Raw genomic sequence first — 17501 nt, 5'->3', positions numbered from 1 at the left:
CATCACCCAATGAACTCAAGGAACTGCTAATGGACCAGTTTGGCTCCCAGGGTTGGCATGTGCCTCATGACTGGGATGGAGGTCTCTGGCCCAGCCCCTACTGACCACCAATGCCCTACCCATATAAGCGGCCTTGGACTCAGTGGGATGCTCCTTGTTCATGGAGATTCCTCTCATCATCCTACTCAAAACCAAAGTCACCCACATGATTTTCCCAGGCACTGAGAGTAACGTGGATTCCTTGCAGTTTACTGCAGTTAGTAAGGTATTTTTTTGCGTCTTTTCCACCCCAGGAAAGTCTGGAGGGCTATTTTGTCATTTGCTTTAGGCATCTCTCCAGTAATATTCTCTCCAGATGCTTTCCCAATTTTAAGTTTACTGATGACTTTTCTAACTTCTTCCATTGTAATATATCCTAAATCAATATCAAGCTCTGTTGGTAGATCTTCATCACATATTTCTAGTAGTTTGCTTGGCTTGGTCTATTTAAAGCAGCCTGCAAATGTTCTGCCTATCCTTTCCTTTGTTCTTCTGTACTAAGAGTCTTTCCATCTGCAGCTTTACTAGGGTCTCCAGTACCACTATTAGCTGTTTGATTGTCTTATACAAGGTTGTAAGGTCACTTCTTTGGCAAGCATCTTCAGCCTCTCGACATTTTCTGTCAATATATGCCTTTACATCTCTACTCGCACTCCTTTTTGTAGCTCTGTCTAGAGCTCTGTATTCTTCTTGCCACTTGTTTTTCTCTTCATATGTCTTAGCATTCATGAGTTTTTGCTTTACACTTCTCTTTCCCACCACTACACAAGTTGCAATAATCCATTCTTCTCTTTAGATTTTGTTTTTATTAGGACTAACTTTCTAGATAGCAGTCTCTGATGTTTTTCCACAGAGTATCAGTGTCTTGGTTTTCTTCAGCTGACTTCAATAGAGCACTGAACTTCTTCTTCAGTTCAAGCTGAAAAACACTTTTTGTGACTGGGTCTTTTAATTACGCACTGTTGGTGCATCTTCTTTTAATCTTCTTCATCTTCTTTAACTGGATTTTTAGGTTAGCGATATAAGGGTCTTTGTCTATGTCTGCTCCCCTGTACACACTGCCAACTGTAAAACTTTCAATATGTGCAGATGTGATCAGTCTTGTTCTTTGTAGTATCATTTTGGAGTTCTGTGTCTCTTTATGGATTTCATTGAGGGAATATTGTTCCACCTATCAGTAGGCTGGTCACACTACAAATTTCTACTAATCATTCACCATTTTGATTCATGTCTAGACCCCTGCCGTACTTGCCCATAACTTTATCCAAGCCATCAGTGTTACTTCCAATCTTTGTGTTAAAATCACCCAGTCACTATGATATAATGTTTTGGGACCTCCGTTAACACATTCTGTAACAAATCAAAAAAGGCATTTTGTTCCTCAGCTAACTTTTTGTTGGTTGGTGGATAGGTGTATGACTGTTAGTTTGAAGAATCCAATTTATAATCAAGCTCTAATAACTCTTTCTTACTGACTCACACTCAGTCTGTGTCTTCTCGGCTTCATTCAACATTAGAATTGTTATATTAGTTGAATGTCTATCATCCACATTCCTGGAGTACATGATGGTCTTATTGGTTTCCCTAAAGTGTACTTTGTTTGAACCTGTTCTGATTCCAAGGACATCAAGAAGGTATCTGTACATTTCTTGAATTATTTGAGCAGTTTTTTTAGTTTCATACATTGTTCTCACATTCCAAAATCTGATTTTCCTTACTGATCTGGCCTTAAGCAAGTGACTTTTCAAAACATGGGCTTCCTTATGGGTTTGACCATGGCTGTTATATTCATCACATGAAGTTGATCTCTTGTTTAAGACTGCTGAACACCACTATGAATCCTAGTGTTCATTTCTGTAGTAAGTTTTGTTTTACATGATGCGGTTAACAGCCCCATGTACATTCTTAGTGCCACAGCTTCTTATTCATTATTTGGAGCTGTCCACATATGAACACTCCCCCATCCGGTAGAGGGAAGAGAGGATGGGCAAGGATAAACCTGGTGGTTAGGTAAGGGGGGGAGGGGCGTGACAGTGTGCTGGGTACAAACTGCTGAGCCAGCCCTCTGTCATGCCAGCTCCAATTAAGGGAGGTAGATTGGAGCTGCCTGTGTCTGATTGGCAAAGGGGAAACAGCTGCCAGCCTAATTAGCCTGGGGCTGCATAAAAGCCTCAGAGGAAGGAAGCCAGGGTGGGTAGAAAAGGGGAAGCCAGAGAGTGGAAGGAGAGGGGTTGCTCATCCCTCCTGGCTGCAGAGATTGAGACGCTCTTAACACTGAAACCCCCAAGTTGTAGATGGTGAGAAGGTGGTGGGATTGCACACTGTAAATAAACTGCACCGCTGATTGCTGAACCTGAGGGTCTCTGAGTGGCTTCTGGAGCAGAGCAGAGGCAGGACCAACGGGGGCCCTGCTATGCCCTGTTACACTCTGATTATCTCAAACTATATATCTATATTCTGTGGACATGGGCAAAGACCTTTGTATTGCTAAACTGAAAATCAAGTTAAAGATGAAGATGGTTAAAAGACCATGGAATTGTCTTTTATACTTAGACCTTGATGGATTCTCTGCTTCCTGTTTATCAAGAAACCAAACCAGAAAGTTCCAGAAAGAGGATCCAAAGCCTGCAGTTCAGCATGTCATTTAGCTTTGGAGCAATGCGGGGGGGGGGGCAGTTGGTTTGTGCCCCCATTTATATGCTCCATTATGTCTTCCATTCCCTCCCACCCACCCCTTATTTTTCAGGATATAATAAAAATCACATAAAATGTTCAGACACAATACAGACGCAATACCCTGAATTTTTCTGAAATGATGCTCCTGCTGCCAATTGGTGTCAGAAGGGAGCTGCATTACCACTGTCTCAATGAGCCCAATGTTTTTGAGAGCTCATGGTGGTCTGTGTCTTCTGTGTCACATTAGGGAGCTGAGACCCAAAAAGTAGAAATCCAGTCAAAGAATATCTTCAGAGAAGCAGAACTACAAGTGAACAATTACCCCTTATAGTACCTTTTGGTGGGGAAATAATGAAAAACGTTGCTGCCCCTTCACCTACAAAAGCAGGTCCTAAACAAATAAAACTGTTGCTATAATCTGCATGCCCTTTAAGGATACGTGTCTTCACATTTCAAAAATGGGATAGGTTTCCTGCCAGATTTTAAATGATTTTAAAACTTAATTTCCTGGGGAAAACATTTTCTCTGAATTTATTCCAGTGACATTAGCATAAGAGTAAATAATTGTATAAATGATGCATATTTAATATTCTGAGTCATCATAAGCCATCATTTCGTAAGAGAAATTTTACTCAATGTGGGAATGAATACTCTGAGATTTGATCATTAATATGCTGTGCGAGTTGGAAGAAAATACCATAGAAAGTACACGCACTCTCCAGATTAATTTTAGAACTCAGACCTCAGCATCAGATATTTAGGTAGAGAACCAGCTGCGCCATAAAAGACCTGACCTTGCATTTATTGTTTACCCAAAGTTCCCACTGAAGCCACTGGGAATGGATCAAGGAGTACAGGATTAGACCTAAAGTAACTAAATAATGGTTGTGAAATAAATTGCAATTCATTTTACAATACTGTTATGTATTCCCACATAATATACCCTAGAAGTTTGTTTAACAACCCCATAAAGCAGGAACAGTGTATATTTCTGTCTAAATTAAATGCAGCTGTAGAGAAACACAGTTCAGCTAGTCCAGGGACATTGTAGCTGTTAATTGATACTCCAGTGTTACAGATAATTCATACAGCTTTGACTGGTGAGTTATGTCATTTCTTCCGATGTGGTGATTTATAGTAGTGATTTGTAGTAGCAAATGACACTGGGATTTACTATCCCCCATTATCCTTTTCAAGAAGGCCACCGAGGATAAAAGAATGAGAGGAAATAACCTGAGTAATAAAACAAAAAAGAGGCACGGCAACAAACTGTATGTTTCCCATCCATAATAAAAGGTGATACAATGCAATTCCATCTATTTTTATATGGTGCCCTTTGTGCAGAATACAATACAGGAAGAGGTGCATTAGAGAGTTGATGCATCACCGAGCTATGAACAGCAAGTCTTACGTCAGCAGAGAAGTCAAACCAATACATGGAAATGGCAAAGAATAAAAGGACAGAAGACTGAAATTTAAAAGCTGCAAAGATGCAAATAATTGAAACTTCCAGAAACTAACTAGTCTGAGGAGAATTCAAGAAAGTAGTAATGAGAGAGAGAGAGAGAGAGAGAAAGTGGACCCTGATTTAGTATGAAAGGACCAGATCCAACTTAGGGACCTAACACCCATTTTTAGGCACCACAGTGATCCACAGAACTCCCGTTCAGCTTCCACCTAAGCCTGGAGGTGCCTAAATTCACTCAGCACATACATTTTCTGCAGTAAAAGTCCCGTAGGTGCCTGTGTTTCTGCCTTTCAGTATGTGCAGTGCTGCCTAACTCTAGGTGCTGGATGCCTATCTCCTGTGCCAGAGCAATTCCCGAACCAGGTGCTTGTCTGCCTAAATTGATGTGTGGGGTCTCATTGGGTAGGAATACTCAGAGGCTGCCTCACTCCACCCAAATCAGCTGGGAGAGGGGAATGGAGCAAGGTGGACAAGGACATTCCACTTATATCCAGGCTTGGCAGGATTCAGTTGAAATTGATAACTGTCATTAGATATTGATTTCGGCTAACGCACTGAAATAAATGACAAAAAATACTGGTCAGTAACAGGCGGCGGGAGTGCAGCCTCCTCTCCACGCCTGTCCAGGCAGAGCCATCCCTAGAGTATGGTGAATTGGGGTGACTGCCACGGGCCCTGTGCTTTGGGGGACCCCACAAGAGGCGAGTGGGGTGAGGAGGCGAACGGGGAGGTGAGTGGCAGGAAGGCAGGTGGGGGGGGCAAGGAGGAGTCCCTCTACCAGAACTTCCCCCTCTCCCCAGCGCCTCCTGTCTGTCAGCGGGCCCCACCAATCAGCGCCTACCGTGATCAGATATTTCTCCCAGGGCATCAGGAAGCACTGGGCGGGGAGGGGAGAGGGTGAGGGGGCAGAACTGGGTAGGGTAGGCGCAGGAAGAGGCGGGGTGGGCCCTGGGGGAAGGGGTGGACTGGAGGTGGGGCCTGGGGGGAGCACCCCCAGCAGATTAGAAGCTCAATGCCTGTGTCCCAGGTCCTGCACCTATCTAGGGCGGCCCTGCGTCCAGGGATTGGGTGTGACCAGCCTTGCAGCATTGTAGAGAGCCCTCTGCACTGTCAAGGCTGCTGAGGGCTCCCAGCATTGCCAAAGGGCTGGTGACACCCAGTCACCCAGCATAGACGGCTCCCTGCATAGTGTGCTAGCTTTGTGGATCATATTCTCAGGCATCTATCTCTTCCTCAGTCATTGTATCGGGAGCCTCATTGCCTAACTCAGGCTCTGTGAATCAATGTTGTTCCTGTGATTTTTCTAGGCATCTAAAAGTTAGGCATTCTGATGCTGAATGTCGTAATGCCTAAATTCCTTTGTGGATTCAGGCCTAAGGCTAAAGTGAAAAGGAAAATTTTAAGACAATCCAGTGGCTCAGCTAGTGGAAAAATCTTCCAGCTATATAGCACCAATAAAAGACCATTGGAGGAGACAAAGAGGAGGACAAGACCAGAAGCACAAAGTAATCAGGATGGGAAGGTCAGAGAGTCCACTGAGAACTTTGAAAAGTAGGAGGAAAACTTGATTTGGAAATGGCTAAAATGCCAAGGAAGTGTAAGGAAATTGGATGAACAGGTCCAGGCCCTTGAGCAGTGTCTGTAGACACCAGTGTTTCGGAGCCCTTGACATATAGCATATACGAACTTACGAAGACCTTAGCAGAGGATGACTAATAGTCAAAATGAGAAGTGCTTGAGACATGAAAATGGATAAGCATGTTAGCAGACACAGGGGCAATGCAAGAATAAATTCTAGAAAGGTTTCACAGATGGTGACAGACAATGAGGATGTGTGGGGAAAGTATGTTCATACTTAAGGAGGAATCTAGGGTTGTCCTAATAATAGGTGAGCTTGGGTGCACATTTAATGTCTGAAATAAAGAGCCTGAGATATTTTGTTTATATCAATAAATAAAATATGCTGAGATGAAATATTATGGGCTAAATGGTTCCATCCAGTCTGGGGTACAGAGAGTAACAAAATTTGTTACACTGCTAATTTTGTGCCATGAGCCTAAAAGTAGTGGAAAAGGGGAGTAGAACCTATAGAGAGCCAGACGAGCACTGAAAAGCATTGAGGTTTGGTGTGGGGAATCTGACCAGCCAGAACGATGCTGCTCACAGGGCCCCAGTCCCTCTTCTGTTGGAACTATTCCACTATGTATAAATAATTAAATATGCCTTGGGCTGGAGAGAGAGAGAGACTGATTCTTTATAGCCCAGTGTCTAGGACACCTCAGATGTGGCTGACCCAGGTTCCAGTCTCCTTTCTCCAACAAATACTTAATTATTTCTACCCAGTGAAACAGGAGAAATTGAGCAAAAGCTGCTCCAGAATACCCCATAACTCAGTGATTAGGCACTCTCCTGGATGGTAAGACCCAAATTCAAATATCTGCTCCATATCAAGCAGCCTGGGGGAAGTGAACCTGAGAGTCCCACATGCTGGTCAAGTGCTCTGCACTGGGCTAAAGGTCATAAGGGGGCACTGCCTCTTTTTTTTTTTTAAATGGCGGATTTGGTTTACATGTCTCACTCCTGGAGAGGGATCCTGGCTATAGAGATTGGCATCTAACTCCCTTTGACAGACAGGGCCTAGGGCACACACCTCTCCTTGACATTTCCTACTGGCTGGTGTAGGGGCTCCCCACTCAGCTTTCTGGCATCTGTGAATCCCATTTGTAGGCGACTAACTAACCTCAGGCACTGTGTGCAGATCCTGGGCACCTAACTCAGGGTTGCAAATTCCACTAGTGTATAGGGTGTTGAAAAGTTAGGCTCAGCAATGCAGCACCTAAATCCCCCTGTGAACCTAGTAGCCAAGACCCCTTTCAGTGCCACTCACCCACTACTCTCACAAATGGTTAAGATTTTCTTCAGCGTTAGCACTGCTTATATTTGTATTACTTTTACCCTTCCATGTAGAAGGGGATAATGTTTCTTCAGATGTCGAGGTATAGTTGGTAAATGCAAAGTTAATCTTATCATAGCTGCTGCTTGATTCATGAGGCAGCCCTGATAACGTCTGGACTGAGGTGAGAGAGGGAACCTGGAAATTATTCGGCTTTCTACCAAGCTTTGCAGAAGACTGGACTAGAAAAGAACATTTTGTTTTTGCTGAAGCAGGTGGAGTCACACCATAGGTAAAATTGGCCCCTAATGTGGTAGGGGGGAAAGTCTTAGTAAATTAGGCAGTGCATAATTATCCACAAGCAATTTAAGTTTTACAAAGCTGGCAACAGATTTTGTAATAGATGCTTACGTGTAAAATGTTCTCAAAGGTAAAAAATGTGGAAAAAGGGTTTTTTACAGAATTCTGGTAGTAGTGTTCAGAGATTAAATCAGAGTGCTTAATACACTCTTAATATATTATTAATATATGGCATGCTTCAAATGTATGAGTTACAGAATGGGAGGAATACCAGCAAGGATAGCTATGGGATGTGTGCATTGAAGAGACAACACTGAAAACACAGGATGGAGTAAACATCAGAAACTGAATAACTGTGGAGAATCTGTGGAAGAATGGAGGTACAGCAAAGCTCTATATGAAATAACTGTGTTCAAGTAGGTTCCAGTCACTGGTTGGTATTGATTGCAATTCAATGTAAGTTGTAGCACAATTCAATGGATTGATAAAAGCAAAGTATGGTATATTTTTTGTTCAGGACCATTTCTGCAAAAGTAGGATGAGCTAACAGGAGAGTGATGAGTTATCCAGACTCAAAAGGTATAGATGTTAGCGAAAACAAAAGGCTGATCAATTAGTCTGATAAAACAAGGATGAGTCTGTTGTACATATTGGCATAAATGTTACCTAGTAACAACTACAGATATAAAAGGTAGAGACACTTCAGTAGGTGTAAATATACTTGCAATTTGGCTGGCACTTCCTTGGCTAACGTTTATCAAAACCTTGTCAAGAGATGTCGTGGCCAGGTCCACCTACAGTAAGCAATTCAGCATTCCTCTGGAGAACTGGTTAATACAAGACTGGAATGGTATCAGGGTTAATGATCTTTAAAAATTAGAGTGACCTTTTTACTATTAATTAACTACAGGTGCTTAGATAGAAATGGTGAAGGTTTGTGCAACAGAGCTATGGCCTGTTCTTACAGACTAAATCTTACTTTCATGTAGCCTAGTACATGCAAGATCCAGAGCACAGAATAAATAAATACAGTATGATCAGTGTATTTTTAAGCTAAAATGTCAATCTTTGCCTTAGACGTGAACAGAAATTTTAAGTTTGAAAAAAAACTCACTACTCATACGTTATATAATAACAGACAGATTCTAATTTCTGGTAGTATTAGCAACATCATCAAGGCTTTCTTAAAAGGAAAGCTTGTGTAGGTTATAAGGGATGCATTTAACCAATGGGCACAAAACCACTGTCTAACAAGACATGAAAAACTTTGATTCACATTAGTATTTAGTGTTCTGGCATGGCAAGGAAGGATTGAGTATGTGCGGGGGAAACACCTTATTCTAATTTTCACTGAGATGCAGAATTCATGTCTTTCACCAAACCACCTAATGATGTGTTGGGGAGGGAATTATCTTTTTCTAAAGGTGCTCCATTAATTTGGCAGGTGAAAGAAGACATAAATGGTCTTAGGGAATTTTTTTTCAAATTGTGACATCTTTCTCTGATATTGCAAGATGTCAACGTTGGTGCTATGAAGAAGACGCATCTGCCACAAACAGATATTGTCGTACAGTAAATAAGGAGATTGATGCATCTTTGTTAAATAGAAGAATGGGTGACATTAATCACCTGGTATTAAAATACAACTGGTATCTCTAGTCATACTGCCTGCATGGGGTATAATTAAATTGCAAATGTAATGATGTCTTCCTAGAAAACTTCTGGAATTTTTAAATTATTATTATAATTTATAATCTCACTTTCTGATGTGTGTTTAAGAATTTTATAAAAACTCTCCATTATTGTGCTCTTGCAGTGGATCGAGAAGCGAAATCACTGTATTAAATCTGTTCTATCCTATTACTTTAGTTTCCTGTTATCTTTTTTAGTGAACCAGTTTTCCTTATCATTACTCTCTCTTGCAAGATTTATGCCTAAATGATACAGTGCTTGTTCATGACACTAGTCTTACTAGGTTAGGCCCAGAATAATTTCTGATCATGTGCAGTAGATGGTGTAAGTTGCCAGCATGTGGGTGTCCTACCTAATGGGTGGAACAGGACTTTGACTGGTGGTTGTAGCGGCAGTTTGGAGCACTGGTGAGCATAGGCCCAGGAGTCAGGTACCATTCCAAGTTTAAGGGGGCAACCAGGCTGGAAAACCTCTTCAAGAATCACTTGTAAATGTTTGCAGAGCACAGGAATTTCCCCAGGAATATCTGAGAAAGCCTTCCGTTCTATGATTGCCACTACCTTGCAGGGGCCCATGGTGAACCCTGCCGGGGAAGTGATGTAACTCAGGAACTCCACTGTGTCCGTGTCAAACTCTCACTTTTTGGGCTAGGCATAGAGTTGATCCTAGCAAAACTGATCTAGAATAATACGTCATGGAGATCTGGTTCTCAGAGAAGATGAGAATGTTGTCTAGGTCCATGACCACTAACTGATCAAGGATATCCCTGAAGATGTCATTCATAATGTGTTGGAAGGTAGTGGCTCTGGAACAATTTGTATAGTGACCTTTAGTCTTTAAAGATTCTGGTGTAGAGAAATAAACACAAATACTTTTGTTACTCAGGACATCTGACTCAGGACATCTGTCTTTGGGGAAATATCTAATTCACCAAGGAATTTTAAGCGGGTTCCTACAAACATAAGAACTCTGCAGATAATATTACAAATATTGAAGATACTGTAATTAAAATAAACCAGCTCTATATGAAAACAATAAGTGGAGAACTTTCAGAAAGACAAGCACTATAGTGTGGAGAATGATCTGTAAATATGAAGTGATGAACGTTAGAAGGATAACTAGGGGCAAATATGTACATATTTACTGTTTAAACTACAGAAAATACCCTAAACTAACAATAAAAGTTTATTAAAAAAGGCTGAAGTGACGATAAGGAAAATTGGTGCACTAAAAAAGATAATGTGAGAACTGGAGTCATAGGACAAGGATATAGCAGATTTAGTAAACTGATTTTGCTTCTCCCACCATTGTAAAGGCATAAGAATAGAATCAGTTTTGGGGAACAATTCTGGTAGGATTGAACACTTCAAAGGGCATAACTCATTAGGCAAGGAAGATTTCACAGAAGGAACCTCACGTAATCTTTACAGTGCTAATCCCAAACCCTCTACGCTGAGCGGCTGATGGGGGCTAAACTAGTTTCCACAATATCTTTCATATCCCCTTTCCCCCAGCAGGAGCTTCTACCTCTTCCTTCCGGCTTGCTAAAATAATAAAATAATTCTTGAGTAAAATAATCCCTCTCCCTTAACCCTGCTGTCTGTGACAGCTTGTGCTGACTCCAGCCCCTTCTTTTTGTGACTCGTGTTTTCTCTACTCCCTCAAATCCTTTGTCTGCCAACCTCATCTTATTCTTCTCACATGCTCTTCTCCCAAGAATCTTGACCTGCTTGCCTCCCAAGAGCCAGAAATCTTCCTGGCGTGTGACCCATACTCTACAAAAATGGTCCCTTGATGATCAATATGTGAAGATCAGCCAGTTTCCTGTGAGATAATTAATTAGTGGGAGTTCTTTAGAGATGTTATATGATATAGCCAATAGTATGATCTGGGTGAGCACATCAAATATAAGATATACTGTTAGAGTCAACTGAGATATAATACACAGTGATGCTACCAGATTCAGAGAGACTTGAATCTTTTAGGAGATGGGGATTAATAAATTTCTGTTTTTACTGTGGACACATGTGAATAACCACCTGTATGCTACTGAAAGTATCTGGTGCATGGGGGTGTTTGGAAAAAACCCTTGTATCTGTTTTAAATGTATTACCTTTAATTTTTATTAGCAATCGTCTTGCTGTTGTATTATGAGTGGGCATAAGTCCCCATGCTGAACTGACCTTCTCTAAGTGTTTTACATAGTTGTATCATGTTCCCTCTTATTTGTTTCCTTTTAGCGCTGTCAAGCAATTAAAGCGATTAATCGCGCTGTTAAACGACAATTTGGGGTTTATTCTACAGGCTGCGCCCTGTGTTCTGGATAAATCCTTCAGTATGTATTGCCCTCCCTAATTGGATTTTACCTGACATTGCCCTTATCCAGTTTTCTACATACCCAGATTGCTCACAAGGGGCTACCATTAGATTAGCACAACAAAAAGGCCTGGGTTATTTCCTCTGGACAAAAAGGGAATTGACCAGATCCCTGTGGGCTGGGTTATTTCATCTGGCCAATAGTGTGGTAGCCATTTGGACTATTCTTCCAGGCCAAGAACATGATAAGAAATTGGGGCAACTAGAAAAGGCCACTAGTCTTATTTTTGAAGCTCAGCTATCTTCAGTACAGGCTGGAGTTGCTGAGTTACATGTAATTTCCACCCTTAGTTCTATGACCCAGAAGTTACTGACAGAGATAGTATTGAATATCACTGAGGCTGGGAAGGCATTGCAGTGGGATCTGGACTAGACTTGGCCCACTGCCCTTACAGACGTCAGGAGTACCATCTGATCTGTGGTCATGAAGACATACTTGGACACTTTCTGAATGGAAGTGTGGACATTCACAGTGCTCCTTCCAAGCATATGGACCGGTTAGGGTGGGTGTGGGCTCCCACATACCGAATCCTGCTGGGTCCATGGGGAGGATGCCTGTGGGACTGTAATTGTTTACTGAGACATCTGGGGAAATTAGACCACCTGGTATCTCCAACTGATTTCTAGACAGTACCCCTGGAATGACACCTGACATTGTGGATAAGAATAGAGAGTCAATGGACATTTTGGCCGTTAGAACCACCACAGCTCAGTGTATCTATAAACTGAAGCTAGGGGAAGTTGTCACTGTTTATGACAATATTTGTTGAGAGGGTGGAGGTCAAGGAACTACCCTGACGGGACACCCACTTTTTCAAGCTAATGATAGCTGTGTGTGCGTTAATGACACCACTTTACAAGATATACATATTGATCTTACCACTGCTGCAGGCAATCCTATCATTTCCTGGCCTGCAGATAGAATGTTACATGTAGCTCTTAGATTTCAGGTATATTTTAATTGGACTAGAATAGTACCTGATTGGTTTCAAAATTTGCTTTCATTGTTATCAAAGGTTCGAAGAATCTCTGAATTGCAAGGGCAAATTCCCATGTTTTAGAATGTATATCAAGCTGGAAGGAATGCCTTTCATACAGCTTATAGAGTGTTTACTTTATGTACTAGGTATGATGTTTTGTGCTTTGTGTTCACGATTGTACAACACCCCCATTATATTATTCCTATAGGATTGTTATTATTTGTAGTGTTGTTAGTTAATTTAGGATTATATTGTTGTTGTTGTTGTTGTAAATAACGTAAGAATAGCAATACCTTTCATGTTCATGCTAATCATGCATTGTCATTACGTCCCATGACGGTTGACATGTTTGCTGTAGTATCTGAAGTCCATGGTTTCATGCGAATTGAGATTTGAAATTGTTTGTTGTACTAGAAGGGGGGAGTGTGGAAGCCAGTAAATAATTAACAAGGTTTTGAAGAGATCTTAATGAATGTTAGTTAGCATGAATTAGGTTAACTGTGACCCTGGTGACGTGAGGAAGCAAGATAATGTAAGACAGAGTGAATTGTGTGAAAGTTATTACGACCTTGCAATGTGCAGTCTTGCAGTCTTGTTTTTCTAGTGAGATAGCAGGAAAGCTTATGTATAAACAAAATGTATTTGTTGTTTTTTACTGTCTGTATTATTGCTAGAAATTGTCTGTAAAAGGTATAAAGGCTTGCTGTGATTGTTTACCAGTTGAGAGACCTGTCCAGGACCCTGTGTCCTATGGCACTCTCTCCCTCCATGGTAATTACTGGAGAAATAATAAAGTATTTGATTTTGCTGCATCCAAACAAAAAGTGAGAACTGAGTTTTTCTTCGACAATTGAATTCAATTTATTTTAAATATTTTTGGATGTTTACCACATTTTCAAATATATTAATTTGAATTACAACACAGAATACAAAGTGTACAGTGCTCACTTTATATTTATTTTTATTACAAATATTTGCTCTGTAAAAAAAAAACATCGTATTTTTCTCATACAAGTACTGTAGTGCAATCTCTTTATCATGAAAGTTGAACTTACAAATGTAGAATTATGTACCAAAAAAACTGCATTCAAAAATAAAACAATGTAAAACTTTACCTACAAGTCCACTCAGTCCTGCTTCTTGGTCAGCCAATCACTCAGACAGACAAGGTTGGTTACAATTTGCAGGAGATAATACTGCCTGCTTCTTGTTTATAGTGTCACCTGAAAGTGAGAACAGGCATTTGCATGGCACTGTTGTAGCTGTTGCAAGATATTTACATGCCAGATGCGCTAAAGATTCATATGTCCCTTCATGCTTCAACCACCATTCCACAGAACATGCTACCATGCTGATGATGGGTTCTGCTTGATAATAATCCGAAGCAGTGCTGACTGACGCATGCTTATTTTCATCATCTCAGTCAGATGCTACCAGCAGAAGGTTGATATTCTTTTTTGGTGGTTTGGGTTCTGTAGTTTCCATATCAGAGTGTTGCTCTTTTAAGACTTCTAAAAGCATGCTCCACACCTCGTCCCTTTCAGATTTTGCATGACACTTCAGATTCCTAAACCTTGGGTTGAGTGCTGTAGCTATTTTTAGAAATCTCACATTGGTACCTTCTTTGCATTTTGTCAAATCTGCTGTGAAAGTGTTCTTAAAACGAACATGAGCTGGGTTATCATCCAAGACTGCTGTAACAAGAAATATATGCAGAATCCGGGTAAAACAGAGCAGGAGGTATACAATTCTCCCCTCAAGGAGTACAGTCACAAATTTAATTGACACATTATTTTTTTAATGAGCATCATCAGTATGGAAGCATGTCCTCTGGAATGGTGGCCAAAGCACAAAGAGGCATTTGCATGTTTAGCATATATGGCACATAAATACCTTGCAACGGCTGTAAAAGTGCCATGCAAACACCTATTCTCACTTTCAGGTGACATTGTCAATAAGAACCAAGCAGCAGTATCTCCTGTCAATGTAAACAAAGTTGTTTGTCTTAGCGATTGGCAGAAAAAGACGTAGGACTGAGTTAGGATGATCAGATAGCAACTATGAAAAAACGGGACGGGGGTGGAGGGTAATAGGCGACTATATAAGAAAAAGTCCCAAAAATGGGACTATCCCTTTAAAAATGGGACATCTGGTCACCCTAGACTGAGTGGACTTGTAGGCTCTAAAGTTTTATACTGTTTTGTTTTTGAGTGCAGTTACATAACCAAAAAAAATCTGCATTTGTAAGTGACACTTTCACGATAAAGAGATTGCACTACAGTACTTGTATGAGGTGAATTGAAAAATACTATTTATGTTGTTTATCAATTTTACAGTGCACATATTTGTAGTAAAAGCTAATACAAAGCGAGCATTGTGCACTTTGTATTCTGTGTTGTAATTGAAATCAATATTGAAAATGTAGAAAAACATCCAAAAATATGTAATAAATTTCAATTGGTATTCTATGTTATTAGTGTGATTAGTCGCGATTAATTTTTTTTTAGTTAATTGCTTGAGTTAACTGCAATTAATTGATAGCCCTATTTCCTTAATAAACTAAACAATTCCTATTTTTGTGGTATCTTCTGACATGGAAGTCTTTCCATGTCTCTAATCATTTTTATTGCACATTTCTAGGAAGAATGAAGTACATTTACATGGGAAAAAGTACCCTGTCCTTTACCATACGGAGCTATTCCTTTCAGAAAATTACCATCTGCTGAAATAGCAAAAGCAAAATTGGATTTTTCCCTAGTACGCTTTTTAAAAGCCACTTCAAGTTCAAACCCATATATTTAAGTCTATTCATTTCAGCATCATTCGGTAGCAACCTTAATCTATTACCACCATTCACTATAAGTAAGTGCTTACCTTTGCATAATAAAATCATAAATCATGCAGATGAAATTCCTTAGTAATAAGGGGAATCTATAATAGGTTTTAGGAAGTAATTTCGTCTCTTTGGTAATTAATAAATGCCTTAGATGGCAGCAACTACTTTGATGGACTGTCATATTTTAAGAATGGAAAAAAGTGCGGAACATAAGAACAGCCATACTGAGTCAGACCAATGGTCTATCTAGCCCAGTATCTTGTCTTCCAACAGTGGCCGTGCCAGATGCTTCAGAGGAAGTGAACAGAACTGGGCAATTTCCAGTGATCCATCCCCCATCACCCAGTCCCAGTATCTGGCAGTCAGAAATGTAGGGTTTATGTAGAAACCAGTTTCTTGCTTTACCCAGCTGAAATAATTTGTCATGACTACAGAACTCTAAATATACCCATATTATGCAGTAAGTGTCAAGTTTAAACAGACAGAATTTCATCTAAAGTCAATCTAAAGTTGCACCTGTGTAAGTCAGGTGAGAATTTGAATAAGAGAGTGTATTCACTGGGTTAAATTCTGCCTTCTTGCACATCTGTGCATTGAAGTCAGCGGGTTTGCATAAGTATAACTAAGAGCAGAGAGTTTTGAGGCATTTGGTGTGGTAGTTTTTGGGTTCTCTCTCTCCCACCCCTGAATCTCCAAGAAACAGTAGGCAATGATTTCCTTACACTGGAAACTGTCTCCTGAAATTGCATGGGATTGTGTACTTGATTTTCTGTTTTGGCTACCAGTCTTAAAGCAAAGATGTGTTAGATGGTTTACCTAATTTGTACAATGTAACAGTCCAATATTCTTATAGCCCAAAATGGCTTTCAGTTTTCAGCCTCAAAACACTGAACTTCAACTGACTTTAGGAAATAGTGAGTCAGTGGAGTTTTTTTGCTTCTCCTGTGTTGGCATCAGTCCCTAGCACACATGCCAGTTAAAGAACTGGAAGCTCTTAGGCCTGGTTCCACAAAGATACTTAGGTGCCAAAGTCCTGTTTTTGACACCACTGTAACAAAACTTCTGCCCAGCTCCCACCTAACCCTGCAGTGCCTAAACTTACTTGACATCTAAGTTTTTACAGTAAACGTTCCCTATGTACCTAAGTTCCTGCCTCTGAGCATGTGCATTGCTGCCTCACTCTAGGTGCCTGGGTGCTTCTCTCCCACCTAAGCCGCAAAGTGATCCACAAACCAGGGAAAGATAGGCGCTCCTCTGCCTAACTCAGATGCAGGGCCTGATCCAGTAGGCTTGGGAGCCCTGTAATTCCACACAAATCACATGGGGGTGGCAGAGAAAGCCCTCCCCATTATTACATTTACCCAGTGTTTAGAGTACTCATCTGGGATGTGGAAGACCCCTTGGTTCAAGTCCCCACCTTTGCCTGGTGAAGAGAAGAGATTTGAATGGAGAGCTGCCACCTCTTAGGTATGTGGTCTAACCACTGTGTTGTAGAGTGAATTTCACTTTCTTGGCCCAATTAATGTGTAATTATTCAATTATTTATTTGAAGTGGAAGAATGTCAACAGTACAGAATGAGGGAGATGCATATCAGAATATCTCACAGCTCAGTGCTGAGAGCACTCACTGTAGAGGTGGCAGATCCCTGTTCAAAACCCTTCTCCTCAGGCAGAGGGGGGAATTGAACAGATAAGTAAGCTAACAGTAATAAGGGGAAGTCCTGTTCCCCACCCCACTGTCTGTTTTGTTGGAGTTAGGTAGCCTCTGAGCACACCTATCAGATCAGGCCCCGCACATGAGTTTAGTCGATGAGAGTCTAGGTTGCCCTGGTTCACGAATTGCTAGAGGAGATAGGCACCTGCCTGCAGCCTGACTTAGCCACCTATCTCCATGAGAGAGACAGGGCTTAGGATCAGAGGCGGATTAAGGTCTCCTGGGGCCCTGAGCCAGAGGAATTGGGGGGTCCCAGCACTGGAACAGCGGTCCTGCCCCCCCTTACACCTGTGGTCCCTCCCCCATTCCACCCCTTCTGCCCCTTCCCCCACTACCCCACCCCTGTTCTACCCATGGTCCCACCCCATTCCACCCCTCCCCCTGTCCCCCTTCCACTCAATTTGGCTCAATTGCACTGGTGTAAGTCCAGAGTTAGTCTATTGGTTTCACTGGTGTTACCTCAGATTTATGCTGGTATAATTGATGCAGATGTGGCTCATCTGTGTGGTCCCCCAAATTATAAACAT

This window comes from Mauremys reevesii, linkage group 3 (assembly GCF_016161935.1).
Source record: "Mauremys reevesii isolate NIE-2019 linkage group 3, ASM1616193v1, whole genome shotgun sequence".
NCBI classification, from domain to species: domain Eukaryota; kingdom Metazoa; phylum Chordata; order Testudines; family Geoemydidae; genus Mauremys; species Mauremys reevesii.
Note: the sequence above shows the minus strand (reverse complement) of the source record.